Source organism: Delphinus delphis, chromosome 7 (genome assembly GCF_949987515.2).
Source record: "Delphinus delphis chromosome 7, mDelDel1.2, whole genome shotgun sequence".
NCBI lineage: Eukaryota > Metazoa > Chordata > Mammalia > Artiodactyla > Delphinidae > Delphinus > Delphinus delphis.
In genome coordinates this window covers 50,931,682-50,959,141 of record NC_082689.1, presented here as the reverse complement: position 1 = coordinate 50,959,141, position 27,460 = coordinate 50,931,682, and the positions used below count along the sequence as shown (strand labels likewise).

Genomic DNA, 27,460 nt, shown 5'->3' with positions numbered 1-27,460 from the left:
ACCCTCTGCCCTTAATCTCTTTGATAGAGCTCTCTAAACATATTTGAGCTGCCAGTTAATTTTTTAGTTGCAGGAAGAGTTTCAAGGCTAAGAACCAATTTATAAGCCACTAGGCTAGATAATCTTTTAAGTTCTCTTCCAGCTTCACCATTCAAGAGTTCTAGGAAATGTTGTCTACTCTGGCTTTATGATTTCAAAGTAATTGTTTTTAGAAAAAAAGTTTGTTGGTCTGTCACTAATCACTGGAAATGAGAGCTCCCAAATTACACTGGACTTTAAATCCCACCCTGCCACTTACCAGCTATGTGATCTTGGGCAAGTTAGGTTTTTTTCCCTAAACTTCTTTTATAAAAGGAAATGAGAGTAGAATCTACATCCCCAGGATTAAATGCAATATTGTATTGGAAATTTCTTACTATTGTGTTGGGCAAATAATAAGCCAAAGAATCAATCCCAGACTTCACAGTTTCTTGGATATTAGAAGCTGAATTCATTTCTCATGATGCAGAATCTCTGCTACACAAGCAAAAGGTTATGTGATTCACCAATATTTTTCATTTTCATCTTGATGGGATTTTCATTTGAGACATTCAGAATACTTTATGAAGTTTAGTGAAAACATCTGTAGAACACTCCAGTGGAGTAAATAGGTTAAACTATATTTGTTATTATTTTTTTATTTTATAAAAGAAATAATAAAGTAGAGAAATTAAGTGGCTTCTCAGAAATGAATAAATAACTAGGCATTAGACCCAGAAATCAAATCAGAGATGATGTTCCATGAAAATAATACTGTAACTCTATGAGTTAGTAAAATTTTAAACACATTTAGTTCCCACAAAATGAATTCTAGTTGAATGCCCAAGAGTACTCAATATTCTGAGTGTTATGTATAATATAACTCTTTTACAAAAAATTGTGTCTTTTCTAATTTATTACAAAATAAAACAAATATTATTTTACCTTGATGAGTTTTAACAAACATCTAAAATAAATGGCTTTGTAAGGACTTTTGGATTTGTAAACAAGTTAAAGCAGTGGGAAAAAAGGATATTCCAAGAAGATATATCCAAATAAAGGTCAGGAAAACACACCCAGTTTCTCTCTTCTTTGTTTAATAATTAAAAATATTCATTTATTGTCAATGCCGGTAAACATATCTTATGATTTTATCAAGGGGGAAAAAACTCCAACTTTTCCTCCCCAAATAAGAAATTAGCTTTTCTTTGGTAGAGATTCAGTCACAAAAGTTATATAGAGACGTTCTCTACTAGGGAAGTAATAACTAAAATAATGAGCATTTTTCTAAGAAGAAAGATAGGGACAATTAGAAAACTGAACGCAGGCTGAAAGCAGACCAAGAAAGTTTTTTTTAAAAAACATTTCTACTGCTTCCCTAATGTCTAGCAATTGGAGCTAAACATTTCTTTTAAGTCTATGAAAATAAGGGGGAATTCTTTGGAAGACATTAGTGTCTGTCAGAGGAGAACTGGAAAAATTCATTTCCAATGTAAGCCCTGCTTGTAAGGTCCTTGCCTGGGAAAGTAGGTCCAACTGTCATCAGTGACCAGAGCCAGGAAGTTCCCATGGGCCACAAGGAGGATGGTATAGAAAAGTACAGCAACTTAGGAGCTTTGAGAGCAGCGATCTGAGGGCCCCACTTCTTCCAGTAGTGAGAGGCTACATCAGTTTCAAGGGGCTTCTGACAGGAGCCTTATATCTGGCAGACTAGGCCAATGTATATCCCCAACATCCTACACACAGCTACAGAGCCTGGCACTGAAGTGATGCTCTGCAGATTTCTAGAGCAACAAATAATTTTTTCAGGCACAGCACAGATTTTCTTAGTGAGCCAGGGAATCAGTCAGAGACTCACTACAGCCAGGAGAGAAGACATCCCTGTTTTGAGATACAGTAGGAGACCAGAAGATAGGGCCATAAATATTACTGGTGCTATTAATTTTTACTGTCCATTTTCTAGGCTAGTGCCTGGAAAAAATACTCATTACAAGTCTATATGCTTCATTTCATTTAAGCCTCATGATAGTACTGCGAGGGAGATAAGGTAAGAAATATTATTTCAGTTTTATTGAGGAGGGAATAACACTAAAATTTCTATGTCTCAGTGGTTAGGTAGCAGGGAGCAGAATCTATCCAACCTTAATTTCCTCACCAGATCTTGACTACCTTACATTAATCCTCTTTATAAAGCTCCATTTGGGGATCATTCATTTGGGGATCAATGTATACAATTTTAGGTGTATTTTTAAATTATAATATGCTAATTATAAAATGATATGCATAAAATATTTTAATGCCTAAATTTAGGGGATTTCAAAATGTAACAACTTACTTTTCATAATTACCTGTAGGTGAGAAAATTTAAAAGAGATGGAAATCAGAGAGCTCCCATGTGATCTTAAAAATTTAGACTTTCTACCCAATTCCAAGCACTTTAGACTTCCTACCTAATACCAAGCATTTTTCTATTTTAGAGGTCAAATTTGTTACTGCCATTACTTTTTGCTTGAAATTTTATATTTTGTCCCAAATCTATAAGGAAACAAAATCACTGCTCTGTGCTTACCTATTGCAGCAAGCATGTTCACTCCACATCTACACTCCTCTGTGACATCCCTTGGCCCCTGTCCTTTTTAATTTCAGTGTAGGTGGCTTGCCCTCTCCACCCTCTGTCTACTGCATGGTTGACTGCCCTCGACACAAGTCAGCTGAAACTAGTCATTCAGAAAAAATTAGTCGTTCAGTGTTGGGCAATAGATTCAGCAAACATTAAAGTGTTTATTATGCGCCAGTGGCTTTAACAGAGGTTATCACAACAAACTCTGAGGTAGGTACTATTACTCCTGCAGCTCAGAAATGTTTAATGACTTGCTCAGGGTCATAGAACTAGTTATTGCTAGGATTTAATCCAAGTTTTGGACTTTGAATTCATTGCTCTTTTTCCTACACAAACCACACATCCGGCTAAAATCTTAGGGTATGAATGAACATTTGTTAACAGGAGCAAAAATTGTAATAAAGGATGACCATGCTGAGAAATTAGAAATAGGAAGATATAAGTCTCAAGTATGATAATAATTGGCAAATATAGACTCTTTGGTTAGTAATTAATTTAGTGACACATAGATATTGTCCCAACATATGACACCAAATGTGACTGAAAAGTATACATGTGCTCTTACCTTATACTCTATACAAAAACTAACTCAACGAGGATCACAGATGTAACATAAGAGCTTAAACTATAAAACTCTTAGAAGAAAATGGGAAAAGCTTCATGACATTGGATTTGTCAATGACTTCTTGGACATGACACCAAAAGCTCAGGCAACAAAAGAGAAAAGAGAAAAATTTGACTTTCTCAAAATTAAAAACCTTGGTGCATCAAAAGACACTATCAAAAAGAAAAAAAGAAAAAAAAAGAAAAGGCAACACACAGAAGGGAGAAAATATTCACAAATCATCTATCTGATAAGGAATTCATAACCAGAATTTACAAAGAACTTTTATAACTCAATAACTACAAAAACCCAAACAACCCAATTAAAAAAATGGACAAAGGACTTGAATAGACAGCTCTTCAAAGAAGACATACAAATGGCCAATAAGCACATGAAAAGATACTCAGCATCACTAATAATTAGAAAAATGCAAATCAAAACCACGAGATGTCAATTCACACCCATTAGAATGGTTAGCATAAAACCACAAAGAAACAGAAAATAAGCAGCATTGGCAAGGATGTGGAAAAATTGAAACCCTTGTGAATTGCTGATAGGAATATAAAATGGTGCAGCCACTGTGGAAAATAGTATGACAACTCCTCAAAAAAATTAAAGACTTACATATGATCTGGTAATTCCACTTCTAGGTATATACCCAAAAGAATTGAAAGCAGGAATTCAAACAGATATTTGTACACCAATGTTTATAGAATCATTATTCATGATAGCCAAAAGATAGAAATAATCCAAATGCCCATTGATGAATGAATGGATAAACAAAATGTGGCATATGCATATAACAATATAATTTACCTTTAAAAGGGGAGAAATTCTGGTATATGCTACAGCATGAATAAAATTTGAAAATGTTATGCTAAGTAATATAAACCAGTTGCAAAAAAGACAAATATGCTATGATTCCACTTACATGAAGCACTTAGATTAGTCAGATTCATAGAAACAGAAAGTAGAACAGTAGTTACCAGGAATGGGGAATGGTTTAATGGGTATAAGGTTTCAGTTTCAGATGACGATGATCAAAAAGTTGTGGAGGTGGATAATAGTGATGATTGCACAGCAATGTGAATGTAATTAATGCCATGGAATTGTAGACTTAAAAATGGTTAAAATAGTAAATTTTATGTTATGTGCATTTTACCACAATTAAAAAAATATATGCCTGCAGTTACTTGAGAAGGTGAGTACACAGCCCTTTAAAAACTGTGTATGTGTGAATTGGGGTCAAAGATTGAGGGGAAGGAAGGGGCTTCCCTGGTGGCGCAGTGGTTGAGAGTCCGCCTGCCGGTGCAGGGGACATGGGTTCGTGCCCGGCCGTGGAGCGGCTGGGCCTGTGGGCCATGGCCGCTGAGCCTGCGCGCCTGGAGCCTGTGCTCCGCAACGGGAGGGGCCACAGCAGTGAGAGGCCCGCGTACCGCGACAAAAAAAAAAAAAAAAAAGATTGAGGGGAGGCACACAACATTACTTTTCTCTGAATATTAGCAATGCAGTTTTATTTTCATTTATTCAACATTTTACAATTGTATATTAACGTTTTTATTCACTTATTTATAACATAAGCAAGTCATGGCTCCAGTCCTCAAAAAGTTCACAGGCTATTTTGAGTAAACAGTACATCACACACAAACCTGTTATGCTAAGTCAGTTCCTTATCTCTCATTCATTCAACAAATAATTATTGAACGTCTAGCACACGCCAAGAATTAGCCTAGCCTTTGGGGACACTATGGTATATAAAACAAAGGTCCTGTCCTAATGTAGCTGACATATCTGAGGAGAGACAGACAATAAACAATTGAATAAATATGTAATGTTAGATGGTGATCAATACTGGGGGAAAATAAAGCAGTGTAAGGAGGAGAGGGAGGGACTGACTTGGTGAGACCAGGGTGAGGGATATTTTATAAAGTGGCCAGTGGCCTGTCTAAAAAAAAAAAAGATTAAAGTGATATTAGAATAGAGAACTGAGTGAAAGGAAAAGTAAGCAATGCGGATTTCTGCAGGGAGAGCATTCCGGGCAGAGGAAAATTGAATTGCTGAAGCCCTGAGACAAGGACATGCTTAGGCATTCAAGGAGTATGGGGGTCAAAGTATTAAAAAATACTCCAAATTTTAAAGGTGAGAAGATGAGAGAGAATCAACAAAGGTCACTGAGATGGAGTGGCCAACAGAGTGGTGGAACCAAGGGAAGAAACGATCTCAAGAAGGAGGGGCATTTAGTTAACACAAGTGCTACTGATAGTTCCCCTGAGCAGACAGAGATAAGACTACCGCGTTTAGCAACATGAGGTCACTGGAGACAAGAGCCATTTTAGTGGCAATGTGGGGACAAAGCCTGATTCAAGTGAGTTTAAGAAATATGGAAAAAGAGGAAGTAGAGAAAGCACATACAGATAACACACTGGGATTTTGCTATAAATGGTAAAGAAGAATGGGGAGAAAGCTGGAGAAAAATGTGGGTTGAGGAAGGTTTTTTTCTAAGTGGAAAAAATAAAAGTAGGTTTTTATGCTGAAAGCACTGATCCAATAGGACAAATTGATGTGGGGTAAAGAGGGAGCAATGGATAAAGTCTTCAAGAAGGTGAGAAGGAATGCAATTTAAGGTATAAATAGAAGTGGTGGTTTTCATGGGCAGGCTTATCTACATTTATAGGAGTGAAGGCAGAATATGTAAACATGGGTGCAGTAAGGTGGGTAGATGTGCTATCAATGTTGCCCAAGTACTGGTGCAATAGTTTGAAAGTTGAATTTAACAGTGTTGGGGTTTCACCAGAAGAATAATATAGAGAGTAATGGAACAAGGACATTGAGAGTGTAAGGAAGGTCATGAATGCAATTATGGATCATTGAGTATGACCTGTGTGGGGAGAGAAATAAGGACACAGTTCAGAGACAGGGGCAAAATGAAAAGGTGGTAGGATTAATGGATAGTAGATTCCATTTGGATCAAAGTTTCTGGAATTGGGACATTGGAGGGAGTGAACTGGAAAGACAGAAGGTAGTTGTTAGAAACTGAGATTGTGGAAGGGCTACAGTTATTAGGTCTAGAGTATGACCATGGCAGCAGGTGGTTGAGAATGACTGGAATGGGATCAAGGAACTGAGATTCCAGGGTTCTACGTGGAAATACGATTGCAGAGACAGTGAGCAGGATGATAAACTCTTTAAGGACAAGTGAGCGAGGGTCTCTGCATTATTTAAATCAAAGTAACATTGAAGAACAGTTTGGGAAAGCATTTCACCAATTATTCCTCTAGAGCAAGAATTCTTAACCTAGAGTCTATAGAAGGGATTGTAGAATTCCCAGAATCCTCTGAAATTGTAAGCAACTTCTTTTCTTTGCGTAAATATGTGCTTTTTAAAAAAGAAAATCCATGGCTTTCATTAGGTTCTCAAACTGGTCTAATATCCCCAAATACAAAAACTACTACCGAGGCATAAGAAACTATATATAGTAAAAGTAAAATAGTAATTCAAATGTAATCCATTCCTAGGGCTGTCTTTACCTATAGGCATAGCGACTCCTGTTTATAAGGTTGTACAATTTAAATTTGCCAAGCTCCCATCACGACCTTTGCTCATTCCACTGCAGCCATAGTGATCTTGTATTATTGGAAAATTATTATTGGCAAATTATTCCTTGAATTTGCGAAATCTTTGCACTTGTAGCCTGTCGCACTCACTGTTCATCTGACTGAAATGTTTTCTCACCATATACTGATAAAATTCAGACTCTCGTTGCTTCAGATTTCCACTCAAATGTCTCCTTGTCAAATAAGCCTTCCTACTCCCTGCCTACAACAGCAGCCCCATCCCTCCAGGGGCCATTTCTACCCTTTACTCCAATCTGGTTTTCTTCATAGCACTTATCTCCACCGGACATACTTTCTATCTGTTCATTTGCATGTTTCCTATTTATTTGAAACAGACTCTACAATGAAAGTGTCGTAAGAGCAGAAATGTTGCCTGTTTTATCTTTGCTATTCTTGTTGCATTCCCAGCACTTAAAATGGTATCAGATGTGTAGTGACAACTTAGTAAATATTAGCTGTTGAATGTATCTCAAATTCTCATCAGTTATTTCTTGGGCAACAGCACTGAAGAAATTGTTAAAATGCAAATGTTTTCAGAAGGCCTATAGGCTTGTTTCTTTCTCCTGAATCTTACTTTATTGCTCTTCCTCTTCTCAGTCTCTCCCTGTTCTTCCTCTGATCCTTAAATGTTATGTAGAAACACTCATAGATGAGCCCTATCCACAAGCCCTTCTCTCAGCACTGCTTTCTCTCTGGCTGCAGCCCTCTCTTCAGGCCAAACTGCTTGGACAGTCACTCTCCACACTGCCTCTGCCTCCTGCTCTCCCTCCTCAGAATCTACTGCAACCCCACTTCCACCGCTGCAGCTCTAGGAAGGCGTCTCTCCAAAGGTCAGTGATGACCTCATCACCAAACATAATGACATGGCTTTAAATATAAAAAGTTATGTTTGGCCTTGTTGGCCAGTTCCCTGGCTTCTCTAGCATCACTCAGTGCTGCTCTACCCTCTCTAATCTCCTTCCCACACTCTCCTTTTTATCCTTTGGTACCCAGGTCAGACTGCCCTTTCCCTTTACCCCGTAGGGTCCTGCCTTGGTAAACTTCTTAGTGTGTTCTTCCTGAAAGTCTCATTACCTCTCAGGGCTTCCCTGCATGCTTTACATGGCTGGTCTCCAGACTTTGTGCTCTACCTTTCCTCTTGAATTCCAGAGGCACTCAACATCTCTACCAAGAAGACTGTAAACTCTTTGAAGCTTATATGTTTATTTTATATTTCCACTGCCCTCCTTTACAGATGAGCAGATGGAGGCACAGAGAGGTTTAGTAACTTAGTGGAGATCACACAGTTATGGAGCAGCTGATCAGAAGCATCATAGTTCAGTAACTGGGTAAGTTACTGAACTTTTCTGTACCTTAGTTCCCACATCTATAGAAGGGGATGAAAGAATAGTCCCTATGCCACAAGTTGGCTATGAGTATTAAAATGTAATAAGAGTATGGGTACATGATACATCGTAAATGGTAAGTATGTGTTAGGTATTATTTTCCTTATTTGGGGTTTGCATATGTTCCCTTTGAATTACATGTCATAGTGTAAAGTGTAAGACCTCAAACGTAGGGAAAGCATTTGAGCAGAGAAAGAAAGAAAGAAAGGTTGTGAACTTTTACATGAAAAATATGCAAAAGAAAAAATATTAGTACACTAAATGGAAAGAAAGAAAGTCTCCTACATGTTAGGAGTTTCACAGTTAATTTTACTTTAACAGTATTTGGAATATATTCAGTTCATCACATCATAATACTGAGTTACATTGACTTTACCATCTAAATGGGAGATTGTGTGTGGAATCTTTGACAGAATAATGAATAATTCTGTCATTTTCAAAGTCATAAAATTATTAATTAACTGAAGCTTTTGGTAAATAACATGTCACTTTATCTCCTCAGCTGTAAAAATTAGCCCCTGGAGTCTGGAAATTAGCTTTCACCAGTGTTTCCACTGTTAAAAATAAGACATCAGACTCAGAATGGAGTCATGCTAAGCCCCATACCAACAAACTGAGACATAAATTAATTACAATTTTGGTCTTTCCCAGAAATGGAATCTTAAACCCGTCAATCAGGAATCCCTAGATCAGCACTAGTGAGGTAGTCTGAAAGACCCCTGCCATGCCCTAAAGGAAAGTGACCTTGATACAACCAATCCACCTTTTACTAGTATAACTTCCTCATTCCTGCTCCCTTCTGCTTGAAAAAGTCTTTCATCTTGTACAGCTCCTCAGAGTTCCTTTCTGTCTGCTAGATCAAATGCTGCCCAATTCATGAACTGTTGAATAAAGCCAATAAGATCTTTAAAATTTACTCAGATGAATATTTTTTAATCCCACGTATGAGGAATGGCCTTGTCTTGTACTTTCAGATGCCCAGGCACTTAGGAGGAAACAGAAGTTCATCAAAAAGTGGTCTCATTTAGGTTGCTTCCATGTCCTGGCTATTGTAAATAGTGCTGCAATGAGCACTGGGGTGCACGTATCTTTTCGAATTATGGTTTTCTCCAGGTGTATACCCAGGAGTGGGAAGCAACTTAAATACCCATCGACAGAGGAATGGATAAAGAAGATGTGGTACATATATACAATGGAACATTACTCAGCCGTAAAAAAAAGAACAAAATAATGCCATTTGCAGCAACATGGATGGACCTAGAGATTGTCATACTGAGTGAACTAAGTCAGACAGAGAAGGACAAATATCGTATGCTATTGCTTATATAAATAAGTTTATATGTGGAATATAAAAAAATTGTACAAATGAACTTATCTACAAAACAGAAATAGAGTCACAGATGTAGAAAGCAATCTTATGGTTACCGGGGGGAAAATGGTGGGAGGGATAAATTGGGAGGTTGGGATTGACATATACACACTACCCTATATAAAATAGATAACTAATAAGGCCCTACTGTATAGCACAGGGAGCTCTACACAATACTCTTTAATGACCTATATGGGAAAAGAATCTAAAAAAGAGTTGATATACATGTATGTATAACTGACTCACTTTGCTGTACACCTGAAACTAACACAACACGGTAAATCAACTATAATAAAAATTTTTTTAAAAAAGGTCTTGCTTTCCTTTTCCAATACATGGTTGATAGGTTTGTTCCTAATCCAAAAAGGTCACCTGTTGTAATAATTATCACAGGATAGAGTTTTGTTAAACTGGACTAAATGTATGTTTCTGCCTCTTGGGCAAAAAACCGGGATGATCTATTTCAGTATGTTAAAGATAAAGATAAATTTTTTTTTTTCTTCCTCAAAGAAAAGACTGATATTCCATTATCATTGGTAGTGTCTAGGGTAAAATATCAGACACTAACCAAAACCTTCTTTGTCAGTTTTGGTCCTCTAAGTGCTACCTGTCATTTGAAGTTCTAGAGCCTTTATACCTATATCATTTTTGACTTTTAGTTGTATTTCTCCTACTGGATACCCCACCTTGGTATGTCCATCAGCAGTACCTACACACTGTCAGCACAGTGGACTGACTGATGTGTTCTAACACCATCATTCTAGAAGTAATGCTGCAGACATGAGAAGTCATTCAAAGATGTATGACACTCTGGATCCACTGAGTTCATTCTCTTCCTGTCTCAAATGGGGCAAGGGTAGAAGGGAGAGTGCTGGCACCAGAAACACCTGCACTTGAACTCTGACTCTACCACCCAGTATTTTATGTGGGGTTTCTTGGGCCTCTCAGGGCCTCAGTTTCCTCATCTGTAAAATGGGGATAATACCACTTACCTCACAAGGAATTAAAGAATTGAGCATGTAAACTGCTTTCAATCAATGTTAGTTCACTTACTTGAACTAACATGAGAGCCCTTTTCTTGATGTTTGAGCACTTAGAATGTTAACTGACATAAGCACCTATGTGATCAAAACCATTTTCATTCTTCACAATAGTCCCTGTCACCTCTGCTAAGCATATGGTTTCATTTGTAAACAGGAGGCAAGGGTCTGAAATGACAGGCAGGTAACTCATCTGTTTTCTCTTGCATGACTGCACCAATGGCAATAGTCAATATTTCAGTGGTAACTAGATTGCATTTAATGAGCTGTTTGAAACCATTACTTAACCTTGTTTTCATCTGGTGCTTATTAGTGCCTTACTGAAGAACATGAATTTTAATTAAAGTCTTCTTCATGAATTTGTGAAGATATTTTTTCTATATATCTATGAGAGGATAACCTTGCTCAAACCTCAAAGTCATATTTCCTTTTCTTTGAATCATTGCACAAAAGAAAATTTTATAGGCCTTCCCTTGTAGAACTAAAAGAAGCACAAGAGACAACTTTTTACACTTGCTTAATAGATGGTGAAATGTTTCAATGTAATTTGTACTTCTCAATGATGCATTTATCTTACCATGCCCTTGTTTTTTCCTTTTTTGCTGTACGTGGGCCTCTCACTGTTGTGGCCTCTCCCGTTGCGGAGCACAGGCTTTGGACGCGCAGGCTCAGCGGCCATGGCTCACGGGCCCAGCCGCTCCGTGGCATGTAGGATCTTCCCAGACCGGGGCACGAACCCGTGTCCCCTACATCGGCAGGCGGACTCTCAACCACTGCGCCACCAGGGAAGCCCTTACCATGCCCTTTTCATATTATTTTCTTAGTTACCTAAGGAAATGTTTAGTATAAACTAGATGTTTTATCCATGAAATATCCATGAATTTCCATTTTACAAATGAAAATATGGCAATAAAAATCTAGTCCTTGAGGGGGCTTCCTTTCCCTGGTGGTACAGTGGTTAGGAATCCGCCTGCCAATGCAGGGGACACTGGTTTGATCCCTGGTCCGGGAAGATTCCACATGCCGCGGAGTGACTAATCCCGCTCACCACAACCACTGAGCCTGTGCTCTAGAGCCTGCAAGCCACAACTACTCAGCCCACGTGCCACATCTACTGAAGCCTGTGCCCATAGAGCCTGTGCTCTGCAACAAGAGAAGCCACCGCAATGAGAAGCCCACGCACCGCAACGAAGAGTAGCCCCGGCTCACCACAACTAGAGAAAGTCCCCGCGCAGCAGTGAAGACCCAGTGCAGCCAAAAAAAAAAAAAAAAAAAAATCCAATCCTCGAAAAGCACTTTTAAGAGCGCTATAAAATGCAAACATAATCTGGATTCAACAAAAATTAAATTAATTTAATTTGAATAATATGTTTTCATTAATAATATGTAGTCTTGAATAATCATCAGAATGTAATTGCTTTGAAAAGTGACTCAATCCAGTTCTCTGGGTAAAAATGCTCACATAAAAGTGCCCCAAATTCTAAGTGTTCTGTTCAATCTAGGGGAAACGTATGCATTTTAAACTCTTGAATGACTGGGTATAAGGCAAGGGCTGATCCCACTTTCAGGGAAAAGTAAATATTCTACTTCCATCTATGACAAAAGTTCACAAAAATGTTGAATCATAATCACCTGCAGAACTTTTTAAAAAATAATAACACTCCATGAGATTTTGATTGAGCAGGTCTACTTCATGTGAATTTCATAATGTGAATCATAATGCAATTATGTTTATGTTTTGTGAAAGAAGGAAAATAATGTTTATTTTCTAAAGTCCTTAACCCGATTTACTTGGGGTAGAGGGGGTGATAACGATATATTCATTATCTTAATTCATTGTAAAGATATAAACCTGCCTTCAAGTGAGGAACCTCCTGTTTCATAGCTTGGGCATAGATCACTGAGATTATACTATAAAATGCAACTTTTATTGAAGAACAATTTATGGGGATTGTTGAATTATGATAAAGCCAAGATAAACAGCAAAATGAAGTATATACAGTCTGCAGGATTTACAGAATTATCAAAAGTAGTTTCAAAATAAGCAAATAGATACTTTTAAGGCCATTTGTAAAATATACAATTTGTGTTTCCATTTGCTTTCAGACATACACATCAAATTTAAATGTTATTCTTCAGAAAGTTTGTCTAATAAAATACACTACCATAACTTCTGCATGGCTAACATCTGCTCTCATCATTGAAGACTACCTTGTTGTCAAACTTTCAGAGAGCTTCCAAGTGGAATGAATTCTGAAGAACAAAATTTCTGAAGCGTATTTTCGTCACCCACTCCCCCCTTTTCTTTTGGCCATTAATCTAAGCCAAAAACACCTTGTGTCATAAAACTCACTTCATAAAATACCCCTTGTAAAACAGGAGAAAATGGAAACTTTGAAACTAGAAACAGAATAACAAACAAACAAAAAGCTACCTCATAGCTAGATCACATTTCTATCATCAGGGTGTACCCATATGGGTACTCTACAATCTGCCTTCTAGTTACTCTCCCTGAGATTCAGCATCCCCAGAAACACCATCCTGACCTAGCCAGATATTTCAATACACAAGTATGAGATGCAGTTTTGTCTTAGCCATTATTCAGACATAGTATAAGCCCTTAGCTATAAAACTTTCCTTGTAATTTCACTGAATGAGCAACTAATAGGTAGAAAATTGTTCTTATTCTAGAGTTTTTGTGTTTATATAAACTCTTAGTATAGAGTTTTACATGGTATACTTTCTTTGAAAAAACTTTAAATTTGGTACATTCTTTTCTTTAGTTATCTGCTATATATTAGCAGACTTTGCTAACATTTGCTGCTGGGAATCTGGATTATAAAGCAAATCTCAAAGACTTGGAAACATAGAGTGTGTTCGCTGTTCACTGACAGAAACCAACAACGAAAATATAACTAGAAAATCCCCCATATGCTTTGAAATTAAGAAATACCTTTGTGATTAATCCATGGATCAGAGAATATCCATGGATTAATCATATTATATAAGCTATTTTTGAGCTGAATTATAAACAAAAATACATCATATCAAAACATTAAATGCAGATAAGACAAAATAGAGGAAAATGCATATAGCACTAAATGTAGATATTAGACATGAAGAAAGGCTAACAATGAGCAAAGTATTCATTTCAAGAAGTTAGAAAAAGAGCAGCAAAGTAACTATTGCTTTTCTCATATGGTCTATGGTTTGAAAGTGAAAATTTTAATACAGTAAACATCTTTATATGATGATATCATGAGAAACATAATCAGAAAATATAGGCTGATTTATAAATTAAATTCAATAATCATATTTAATGCCTATTGTGCAAGCATATGGTATTCATTTGGTAATTTTGTTATTGGATGGATATACAACACTATACAAAATCAACCACTTTATAGCATACATACATTTTTTAAACATGAAAGAGGTCTGAAGGTGTTCAGTATAATGTCATAGGCAGTAGACCAAACTAGGTGATCTTCTTTTGAATTTTATCCTTTAGAAACTGTAGAATACTATGTTTCTTCTAAGACAAAAAGCTAGAAAATCTGTCATTAAAATTGCCCCAATCTTTAAAAATTATTACTCTTAAAATTTTTTGCAGCCTAATTGACAAGGCTGGCATTTTATACAGATCTACATCTTCAGACAATTAAAGAGTTTCGTGATATAGTTATCAAAATCATGATTAAATTGAGCGCCAAACTGGGAGAATTAGTATATTATCACTATGATTTCTCATTTTTAGGAACTAAAATAGTAAATGTCCTCTTTGACAAGAATATCCATAGGCTATATTTAATATTTCTCCTGAATTATATAACAACATGTAAGACATAGTAGTCACTTAATGTTTTTGATACCATCATTGGTATTTATTGAAAAATACTATTTATATCTTGCATTATGCTTCAAAATATATAAATATGAGGAAGCTTTCAAATATGCAATAAAATATTTACAAAGAAAAAAGAACAAAGCTTAAAAACCCCCCAAGAACATCAGCATACACAAATGCATTTCATTTTATGATTCTTAGCAATGACTGCAAATTGGCTTCAATCTTCTTAGCTATTATAACTTAGTTATACATAATTTAATTGTCTCCAGACTTTACCACCCTGGGTGTATGAATGAAATTACATTCATATGTATGCCAAGATTCTACTAGCTTCGGCCTCCAAAAGGAGCCTCCTTTTGGTGTTTACTCCATCCTTAAGAGTAACTGGAAGCCCAAGCTGTAAATATATTATTTTCCCAGTTCCAATGAGCATTGCATTATTGCTTCCCTCAGGTCACCCTTGTAGTTCACTTACAGTTGTTCTGGGCCCTTGACAGTGGCCTGGGGACCTGCTACTCTCATACGGTGACATAAATGGCCAAAGTGTGGACAGCAAACTTTCCCTTCTAAATCCCACAACACAACTGAGTTCAGGCTTTAATATTAAACCAATCTCTGATAAAGACCAAAAAAAGGAAACGTGGTCTCTAGCAGTATAAGCATCCCCAGATCCACACCATTGTGTACATCACTCAGAGCATTCAGCTCATTGCTGCCTTGGCTTCTTAAACACCTACACTTCCAGCCATGGCTTCTGCTTTACAATGATGCAATGATGTCATCACTTTTGTGCTTTCCTTTGGACAAAGAAATATTTTGCATGAAAGGTGTCTTCACCTCTGCAAGGCAGAAAACTGCTTGCATCTTTAAAGTAATAGTGTTTGTGTGTGTGCGGTTTTCTTTACTTGCTTTTCTCATTTCCTCTCTCTCTCTCTCTCTCTCTCTCACACACACACACACACACACACACACACACACACACACACACATGCAAGATTTCAAAGATTTTAGGAGGATTTTTTCTATCCAGAGATCAGGTTCAAAGTGCCGGTTACAGTTATTTGTCTTCCCTGAAGGAAGCCTCTGCAGAAAAAAAAAAAATGAGCTCATCCCAAACACAGTATACAGAAATGCGCACCTCATTCTGAAGCAACCACAGACACAACTACATGCTCTACATTCCAATTCAGTGATCACTGCCTTTTCCCTTGGCTTTCTAGGTCTGAATTCTCTGCTTTTAGGATCAACCAGGATATCCTTTACAGGTAGATAGATCCCTGAACTTAATTTTTGGGCTGGAGGTGGTGACTCATTTCAGAGTTTTTATTTAGACTGGTGACTACCACCTTTATATCTTCAGTCTGAACCTCTCTGCCTCGTCGCCATCTTCACTTGGGTATTTAATAGACATCTCATATTTAATATGTTCAAAAATGAGCTGTCAATATTGCCCCCTGCATTTTCGATCCTCTCTGTTATCTCCATCTCAGTTAATGGAGAGGCCATTCTTCCAGGTACTCCGCCTACATAGCTTCAAGTTGTTTGGGGCTTTGTTCGTCAACCATACCCCATATCAAATCCAGCACCTCCACTCTGGACACAATTCCTTGCCTACAGTACAGGGACAAATACTAGTTCTTGCTTCCTCTCTTGCCTTCCTATAGTCTAGTCTGAACAGAACAGGCAGAGCGATCCTTTTAAAATCTCTGCCCCAAGCCCTCTATGCCTCCCTATCTCACTCAGAGTAAAAGCTGGCCTCTCTTTAATACATCTTACAAGACTCTACATGATCTTAACCTATTAACCCCCAAACCTCCTCTCTTACCACACCTCCGCTTGCTCATTCCTTCTGCATCCTTTCACTTGTTAATCCTTGAACACTCAGGCATGCTTCTGTTTAGAGTGTAAAATGGTTGTTCCCTCTGCTCTTCCCCCAGGAATCTGTGCAGTTTTATTCTCTCATCCACTTCAAGTCTTGGCTCAAGTCTCTCTCTCCAAAGGTCACCCTAACCACTGTAGTTAAAGTCACCACAAATCCTGGCACTCTCATCTTTCCTTATCTCGATCTTCTTTGTCTTATTTCCATGGCAAATTCCACCTCCTAACATACTAAATAATTTGCTTATTCATCATGTTTATTGTTTATCGTCTGTCTCCTGTAATGTAAATTCGGCAAGGAGAAGGATATTTATCTGTCTCGTTCAAGAGTCTAGAATAGCGTCTGACACATCCACAGCAGACAATATAAACATCTCTTAGAGGAATGAATGAGCTATCATCAGGTTTTTAGATGTATATGTCTTACATGAAAGGATGACAAGCTAAGTCATTGCAATTTGAACTTCCTAAAAATATCAGTATCTTTAAATTTATCCATTTTAGTTGAAATAATCTAAAAGACTTAAATTTCTAAAATATATTAGCCCTATCCACAAGAAGTGAAAAACAAAAAACTTGACCTTTTTCAAATTAATCTTGAATTTTAACTTACTCTGTGGTCACAAACAATTGAAAAAGTAAAACCTAAAACTTCCTCTAGTGAAACACAGAGATGAATTGAGATAAAAAAGAGTAGAATTAAAATTTCCATAGAAGAGTGGATATATTTTCCATGAATACCAGCTCAGAGAAAGTTAGAGGATGAAATAGAAAAGGTAGAAACAATAATATTTATTGAATACCATGTCAGGAACTGGGTTCAAATTTTTACTTTATACTTTCTTGGTTTTTTTAATCAAGCAATTTACTTTTGAAAGGGTAATACATGTAGCAGTACAATGTTCTAAAGGTGTAAAAGGGTATACCATAAAAAGTACATCTCTCATCCATCCCTGATACCTGGAAGGCACCTAATTTCTCTTCTGAAGGGAAAGACTGTAACTGTTTCTTTTATAGCCTTCTAGAAATGATCTACACACATACGAATATATGCATATTGACGTATTTTTATACAAGTAATGGTTAAGTCCTGTTTTAAAAATGAGAAAAATCACCTCAGAGAGTTTGAATGGCAATCCCATGATCATTCAGAAAATAAATGGCAGAGCTGGCATTTGAGCTCCTACCTGTCTCACTCTAAAGCCCACACCAAGAATATTTTCAAGTATTTCACCAAAAGACAGCTGAAAAAATTGACCTGTCCTCCATAGAAGCACTTTTCCTTCATTTGACAGCTAGTTAAGAAGTAAGTGGTTAAGACCCTCTTTTCTTTTCCAAGAAATTTCTTTGAAATGAAATCTGAGATAAAGGCTTGTAAAGGCAGATCTGAGTATTAATGCTTAAATCCTCATCCATGTGAGAAAAAAAAGAATATAGCAAGAAGCTGAGTTTTGCTTTTCCCTCTGGCCTAAATGTGAAAGCTACTTGGTCAGAAAATTCTTGATTTAAATACTGATAAGGAATTTTTTTTAATTGTAATTTTGTTTGAAGCTCCAGATACCCCTTTAATAGACAATCGGCCCTATCTCACATTAATAACCCAGAGGGAGGGAGTGTACACAGACTGCTACAAAGAAAACAATTTGCCTAACTTCAACTATTAACCTAATTTAGGGTTGTAAACTCTAAAATTACTACTAAAACCTTCGGAGTCTGCAGTGTAATAGTTAATTTGTGCTATGCTTCTGTGTAAGTATCAATATAAATGAACTTGGGTATCCGTTTCATTTTGTTAAAATTATGTTTCCCTCATGATCTTAATAACTTATTACTTCCTTTGCCTCTGATACAATCATGGATTGAAAACTTTGTTAACTGTAGCATGAATTCAGCCCTTGGGACATTGCTTTTTATCCATAATGTAGTAAAACTTTCTCCAACATACATCAAGTGCTTAAGACAGGTGCCATATTAGATACTGTGCAATAAGAATAAATAGGGCATGTTCTCCATTCTCAAAGAGATTTTCATCTGGTGGGAAATACAGGGATGCACATAAACAATCATAAGGCAAAGCCATTAACAAAGAGATATAAACAAAGTACAATGAGAACACTTAGGAGAAAGTATTCATTTTGATAGAGAGGATCAGAAATAGCTTCATGAAGGAGGGACATGAAAGTTGAAAATTTAAAGATATTTATGCTAGATGAGGGAAAAAGCACAAGAAAAAGGTATAGAGTTATGGTGGTACATGGTCATCTATAAAGGAAGCAACAAGTACTTTTATGGGAAAAAAATTAATGCCAGCCACAAATGCAATAAATCCACTCCTGGAGATTTGAAGACCTTATTGAACTCAAACTACCTCATGCTATGATGATGTAAAGCCAATCAGTATGTTTGTTATTTGTTTGGGATCTACTTTTTCTCTGTCAACCCAAATCTTTTAAGAAAACTAATATACCTATTAAATTATAAACTGGTTTTACATCAATAGCCTGAAGAAGCCAGGGTGGGCAAAGGGAAGTATACAAAAGACAGAAAGGGATCATTTCTCCACTCTGTGTATGTTGATGAGAATCTTCAGGAATTTAGGGAGATTGTTAGACCCTTCCAGTAAAAAAGGGAAATGATCAGAGTTAAGAGGAAAGGAGTAGACAGAAAAGGTGAATGAGGCCAAGAACATGCATAGAACACTTCAGTATTCTGTGGCCGCTGGCATTTGGGGGTCTGTATTTCCCATAAAAATCAGCTCAGACCACCTAGCAGTGGACCACAGATTCCCTAGAAAAGTTTCATCCTATGTTCTCACATGGCTCAGGATTTCTCCTCATTCCTTACACATGATCCAGCTATATTTCCTCTCTTTGGCACATTTTACTGAGGTGTGTGGATCACATCTATCCATCTGCCTCTTTGGAGCCCACATGATCCTACCCATTCCATTTCTTCAATACATAGAGCAGTCCGTAGTTCACCTTAGCTCTGTGTCCAGCTACACTCTTAGTTCTAGCCCTGAATCTCAAAATCTTACCTTGTGACAGAGCTTTGGACTACTACATGCCTGGGACAGTAATTGTACCTTATTTTAAATTGGGGGCTCAAATTATGCTATACTTTTCCCTACTAAAACAGATAGAGCTTGATGATTTTGTGAACAGAGGAAAGAATTCAAGACAGAAAAGGCTGTGCAAAGGAGGAGGGATAGTTTGAGTTCCTGTAAAAAGTGTTATTATAACACCAAAATAAACTAATCTGTTCTGATAAATGGTATATTAATAGGCATCTCCAATAAGGAGGTAGGTAGAATAAAATGTCATTGCTATGGTGATTTTAGTCTCAGGAGAATTGAAAATAACCCAAGTGAGTGTACAGACCAGACCTTTGACTGCCTAGGTTTTTTTGTCAGAAAGCTCTTTGCTGTGGATGCCAGGAGCAGGATTTTGATATACTCAAGTCCAGATTACAAAATGGAGCTTACTGAGGAAAAGGGAAGCGTCTGTGGGTGAACAATTTAATTTTTTTAAATATCATAAGTAAACTGGGTAAACATAGAATCTGCCTGAAAAAGACACACTTTCCATTTCTCTTTGCCAAAATCACGTACTGACCTCCAACGGAGCCAGTACAGGTCAGTAAAATAATATGGCCATTGAGTCCTTGGGATCTTAACTACAACAACAAATTGAATGGGAAGGCTTTTCAGTGACAGGCATTTATGTTTAGATTTTCTGTGATGTTTTTTGTTGTTCTTGGTCAGAGACCAGGTTGGTGGAAGTTTTAGTAGTATTTCTGACATTGAAAGGCACTTGAAATTTCTGTGAACCATCAATTTTCTGATTAGGAAGTTTAAGATTTGTCAAACTGCATTGTTGTCCAAAGCCATAGGCTTCTAGATAGGGTACTTAATCTGAAAATTAAACCATCAACACAAACACACACACATATGTTCAAAAGGAAAGATATTTGAAGTCTCTGGAGGGTAACAGTAGGAGAATATTTTGTCACGCTGTGGTTATATAGTAGAAGCAGAATGGAATTTCAAACAGTTAACTACCTCATCTCAGAGGCAGTCTGGGACCAGGTTAGGAGCAAACTGTGAAGGGCACTGTAGACTAAATTAAGTAAACTGGATCTTATTCAAAAGGTAATAGGAAGTCAAATAAACTTGTAACTACAAGATTAATATTACCAGATTTGGTTTTGAAGAAACTAACTTGTGATAGAAAGGAAGCTGAACTGTCTAAAGAGACCATTGGCAGAGACACCATATAGGAATCCATATATGGTAGGGACAGATAATAATAAGTTAGCTAAATATTCTGTGATTAGACATTTATTTTTCTATTATTGTTCATCCTTCGTGGATTTGAAGTTATTTGACAAATGATGGGAAAGTAGAGAATATTATTTTAAATATTCTACAATTCTTACATTTTTGTAAGAAATTGTATTTGTCTAATCCTCTCCAATTTGCCAAAATTTATACAAAGTTTTCACTGCTCCTATGAGGAAACTGTTTGAGGATACTTGAAAACTGCCTCAATTAATTGCTCATATATCAATATTGACAATAAAGAAAAAAGAGAGGAAAAAACCTAATTAGACTGAGTCAACAAGAGTACATTCCTCTTATACACCCAGTTGTAGTTTAATTACAAAAACACATTGCTTTAACCTCACCAAGGATGGTTCTAATTCCTGAACCTTCATAGGACATCTCTCAAAATGTCACCCCTTCCAAGTCATTGCCAATTGCTGTCTAGGGGGACCTTTGTGATAGAAATATATTTTTCCTCTTGTTATTCCTTCTAATTTTACAAAGTCTTAATCAAAAACAATGGTTTCTTCTTTATTTACATACCCTATAACTCTAGCATAAAAAAGAAAATAAATTAATTTTGCTATATTAGTTCTTCCACTGAACTTCACATTAACACAGAATTAAGGTCATACTCTATAGTAGCAGTGAATAGAAGAATGGAGGATATTTCATGCCATATTTTTTCAACTTTTTATTGAAGTATAACACACATACAGAAAAGTGCACAAATGTTAAGTTACAACTTGATAAATTTTCATAAATGAACATATCATTGACACCAGCACCAAGATCGAGAAGTAAAATATTATCAGGACCTCAGAAGTTCCACTTATGCCTTCTTTTTGTACTTATCCAACCCCCCAACAAGAGTAACTATTATCCTAACTTCTAAAACCATAGATCAGTCATGCCTGTTTTTGAATTTATATAAATGGAATTATACTGTATGTACTCTTCTGTATTTGGTTTCTTTCATTCATCATGATCTTTATGGATTCCTTAGTACATTGTTCCTGTTAGATATAATCTGTTCCCACAATTTATTGGCTTTTGGATAGCTTTCAGGTTAGGACTATGAGAGATAGTGCTTCTCTGAATATTCTTGTGCATGTCTTTAGATGAATATATTATGTATTTCTATTAGGTATTTCCCTAGGAGTTAAATTGCTAGGTTTTAAAGGATGTTCTGTTCTGCATTAGTGTGCTGGCTGTTGTATCCTTATTTGAGGAAAAGCAGAAGTGTTTTCTCACAAAGAATGTCTACATACAGGCCGGCTACATAATTTGCAGGGCACAGTACAAAATAAAAATACAAGGTCCCCTTTTTAAAAAAAGCAGTAAAAAGTGCAGTTAGAAGTATAAATTTTTTCCTCTTTCTTATGGTCTTTCTCTTGACTTGGTACATACTTAGATTCCCAGGAAAGAAAAATTAAAAAGTTAAAATTATTAGCAGGAATTTTACCCTTTATATCTATGTTGTAAAATAACAGTTTTAAATGCAACTATAACAGCATTCAGCTTGTACGTGGAATCACCAAAGTTGCATAGTTCTTATTTCATGAGCTATCTTGAGCTGGCCAGAACCAACACAATCCAAACTCAACAAGGTTGGAAGAAGAGAGGGGCCCCCTGGCACAGATCTGGCCAAAGAAACTCTCTCACTGGGGCATGGGATTCTCACAGTTGCCTTCAGACCCTCACAAGGAATCAGGAGCCCCCCTGTGGCTGGCAGGTCTGAGGAAGGCCAGGTTCCTCCTTCCACCAGCCGCTGGAGCGACATGCCAGGCCCCAGCTCAGGGTGGGCTCTAGGGAAATTGAGGCAGGCATTTCCCCTTTCCTTGAGCACACCGTCCCAAACTACAGCCATCCCTAGATACGTACAAAAATGGCCATTCATCACAAGGGAACTCCTATAAAAGAAATGCTTGTGGTAAATCCCTTATACATGCTTATACCTTTCTGCAACATTTGCAAATATATTTGAAATACTAAAATCAGAAACAAAAGCATCTTTGAGCTGAAAAAGAAGATGATGTAAAAGACAATACCCAGAGAGAACTGAATGATAGTGAAAAGAAAGATAAAGTACCATGGTTTAACCAAAGAGAGACCAGGACAGGAAACTCTCTGAAAAGGAGAGAGCTGAAAAGTTGCAAAAACAAACAAGCAAGGAGTCAAGTTCAGGAGGTCAGCTAAGGTAAGAAGGAGCAGGAAATTTCCAGAGCTCTTGGAAGTCAAGCATGTCCTTAGAGAGAAAACACACAATGCATATTTGTGAATTAAAGTTCTACAGGTAAGATTCAGACAAGAGAAATAATCACAGTCACACTGGTGAGCTCTCAATGGAGGCCACTTGCAATATAATTATTTACAGTTTTTGATGATAGTAAGTAGGTGAAGTTAGACCTATAGGTATTAGCTACAGAATTTTAAGACATTTAGGTGAAATCTGCCTCTACCTGAGGGAGAAGTTCTGAGATCACATGAGAATCAATTGAAGTAAAATATATGTGAAGGAAATCATATCATAGCAGAGGAAGTAAATGATATATTATTACCAACAGGCCAGCCCACCCTCAGGAAGATAGACTTGGGGAAGAAGCTCATGCAGGGCCTAGAATCAGATTCTAATTGACTTGGGCATGGAATTCTGGCATTCCAAGTTCCTCAAAAGTGGTCAAGAAGAGCGGCTTGTACAGGACATTTCCAGTTGTCTCTGTGGACTCCTCTATCTGTGAGGTGGATATGGCCAGAGGAGGCCAGAGCAGGGACCAGGGTAGAGGCCCCCAGTACTCAGCTGTAAGGATGTTTGACTCCCACCGTGACTACTACCATTATTACCCTCACCAGCTGACTCACCCACCTGTCTTTACTCCCTGCCCTATAATATTCTGATCCTGATTTTCCTTATCCCAAGGAATGGCTCTGGTTGTCACAACTCTGTAACTTGTATAGCTTCTTTTTATTTTTATGAATTATGACAAATTCAAGGCTGGCTTGTAGCGAAGGATGGCCATTTTGCTTTCCCTTGTTTCAGCAATGTTAACAAAAAGCACACTGAGCAACAGAACATATTCTCCTTGGGATAATTTAAAGAAAAAGTGCATTTGAAATAGGCAGATCCTGACTTCTAAGGATTTTAGAAATAATTTCGTTAAACTCTGACATCTAGCACTACTTGAGTACTATAGACCATTTTGCCCTCTTAGTTCACTGCTTCTACAATTTATCCTGCTGTTTCTCAAAGTAGTCATCAAAATTTCCATTGTTTTCAATAGCTATAAATGCAGATAAGTGCTCAAATCTTCTAATACATTAACAATGCCACAGTTAAGGGTAGTTTCTAGATGTTTGTTTTTCTCTAAATATCTCAGACTGATGAAATCCAATTTCTTGGAGAATAACTTAAAGTTGTCATGTGATTGCCCATATCTGGAAGATAGATTTTAGGATCTGATTATCAATAGAAGTTTGGAGTATAAAAGCTAAATGGTGAATATGACATGAAAATATCCCACAGGGTCATATCAGAGAATGTCATCTTTCTTTACAAATTTGGAATGCTTTTCCATGCATGTTACAAACTAATCATTTCATTTGATGTATTTCAGGTGTCAGCATTGGCTCCTTACACTGACATTTTATGATCAGTCACAAGTCTACTTCAGCTTCCGAATGTAAAATCACAGTCCAGACCCTGTTACCTCTGTTCTGTTGTGTGCATATAAACTTTACTGAATCTTATAAGTTTATTTTTTTAAGACAATGAACCTGAACCATAACTAGTTAATGTTGATAATTTACTTGATGCTAATGTTCTAAGACATAATCTGGATTAAGAAGTGAACTGGTAAATACATAGTTTGTCATATACATGTTCAGTTAGTCATATACCAAAAAATGCGAGAAATATGCACATATACCTACCGAAAATAGGGTTATTCATGTCAAAGTATTTACAATATCCATACATAAGGGTGTTATGTGATAGAGTCCTCCGTGGGTCTCTAGCACTCCTGTATGTCCTGCTGGCTGTGCCGAGACTGCCTGCTTTTTACCCAGACCATTTTTCAGGTTGTCTTTGCAGTAAACAACCTTGAGGGATGAGGTAACAATGTCTCCCTTTGGGACAAAGAGAAGCCTTGTCTACAATTTGCTATAAAAAGGTGGGTTCCTCAAGCTCAATGTTCCTCAGCTGTGATATAAAGTCACTGCATAAGCAGTGTCCATCTGAATCCATATTAAGTTGCCCCTGTGGGATTTGGGGCAAGGGTAGCAGATACACATGCTGATACTCATGCTGCTTGCAGGGCCCTGAGTAATAAAGTTTTTGCTTCTGATCCAGGAGTCTTGTGTCTTCTGCCAGCATCTATGAACTGGTAGTAGGCTAATTTATTTGCTTGTAAGTAGGGTTAAGTCTATTCCAAGACAAAGGGACACAAATATAAAATACTGAAGTGAAATTAAAATGGGATATCCAAATAGTTCAACTTTAGGTTTCATTTCCAAGGAAAATGGAAAGAACAAAATAAACTAAGGAAGAAAGAAAAGAAAGAAACTGTTTCAGAGATATCAAGACAAGGACATTTAACTTACTGTAAACTAATGCTCATCCCCTTAAAAATGTTAATTTTCCTTTTAATTGTATGGGTGTTCTGCCCAAATGCCAGCTGGACTAAGGGACTTGCCTACAAGAGCTGACTTGATATATGGCAGAAAGCATTTATTTTAGATAAGATTTTGTAAACAAAACACAGCTGCTGCATTCATTTAAGCAGTAAATACATTTCATCTTGAGTCAAGGAAACCATTTAGCTAATCTGCTTCTAAAGCAAGAATTTTAAAATCATAAAATCAGCAACTTATAGTGTATCTCAAATATGTGAGGCACATAAATCAAAATTCAATACTTGAACAGCACATTTCATTTGGGCTGGACCTTAAAGTTCCAATGAAATAACTACAAAGTAATGGTAGTTAAGTATGAGCATATGGATAGGCAAAAATGTGCCTTGACAACTAGTATCACAAGTACATATGGAAAAGTCACACCTATTTTACAGTTGAAAACTTAAAAAACAAACCAAAAAACCACTTACTAATGGCCATAGTAGACAGGCACACTGAGTTCAATTATGCTTCTATTTTACCTGTTTTCTAAAAATTAATCAGCTAATTATTTAGATGGTCAGCATTTATCAAAAGTAGCAGCCTAATAGCATTTGCTAAATCCAGAATTCTTTGGTGTGAAATGCATATTATGAAAATTACTCATGGAATGTGGATATAGGCTTACCTACTGATCACTCCACATCTGAATACACATGTTCTAATTCTTGCCTTTCTGAACTTAAATATAAATAAAAAATACAGTTTACTAACTTGTTAATGCACTTGGTAAAGTACACAAACCAAACCTGGAGAACAAGGAGGATAAGTAAAGGTCTTGTGTTTTAACTCACATGAATATTTACTATTAGCCACTCTTTCTCATACACACAAGAAACATAATTAAATGCAAATGAAATATGTAGATGTGAATACTTTATTGCCAGTTATATCAATAGGTCAATTACAGCAAAATAAATATGGATATTTCTATATTTAAGACATAGTGACATATCCCCATCAACAATTAAATTAATCAATTCCTGAATTTGACTTGGTACTCATAGTGCAGGGAAGATGATAAATGTAAGTATATAAGTATTATAAAATTTTAGGCCAAAATGATTGTCATTTTAAAAAGTAAATTTTATTCCAATTTTTCTCGTTCTTCTAAGTCTAGATTTGAAAATAAAATTGTAAAACTAAGAAACATTCAAAAGAATATTTCAATCATTTCTGAATGACTGGATTTCATGTCTACATGGTTTACGTGGCTTTTATTATAAGCATATATCATCCTCATCTGAATTTTACATGTATCCATTAATACTAAACTCATTGCTATCAAATTAAAACTGCCTAAGTCATTTATTTCTTAAAAATAACTTCATGGTAACTTTTTAAAATGATTTTAATTAAGGTAGAGTTTTGGTAGCAATGTTATTTCTATGACAAATGATTTCGGTGTAGTTCTTTCAATGTAATGTTCAAAGTGAACAATTCTAATTGAGAACACATTTAACGAAATTTTAGGCTTTTGATTTCAAATGACTCGCCCCCTTAAAATTATTTCTTTGCAATGTTTTCAAGCTGCATTGAGTTATAGGGATTTGGAGAGAAACTAATTTTACCAACAATTTTATGAGTTGTTTATATTACAGAATAGGAAAGTCCAAGTTGGATAATATCTAACATTTAAGAGCTGCACAATTTGAAAACAGCTAAAGGTCAGTTTGATTGTAACAAGAGCTTTTAAACTACCCTGCTGAGTGTTGAAATTAAGAAACAATTGAACCATACAAAAATGCAAAGATATTTTACAAAATTGTTGAAATTCCAAAGACAGAAGACTTTAATAGTAACTAAGGAATGCTTTGATAGCATAATAGGCTACAGAGAAAATAAAAGAAAAAGCAAGAGATTTCATGGCCTTGGGGTATATCTTATATTAAATACCTTTTTTGATCTATTTAAAAATGAAAAATAATATCTTTAGAATTTTTATTATACTAATTAATAATTTATTGACACAAACAGAACTTTCTCATTGACTTCTTATGATCTAATCATTTTATGATAAGTGGGGCCTTATGAAATGATGGATAGAGAAAGAGAGCAAGAAAGAAATTTTTTAAAGAGAGAAATGA

The 27,460-nt window shown here is 36.4% G+C and overlaps 1 protein-coding gene across 3 annotated transcripts in view; it reads right to left on the bottom strand.

Moving 5' to 3' along the window:
• PDE1A (phosphodiesterase 1A) overlaps nucleotides 1-27,460 on the bottom strand; it is a 349,907-nt gene that overhangs the window by 176,261 nt on the left and 146,186 nt on the right. The gene's annotated exons all lie outside the window — the stretch shown is intronic.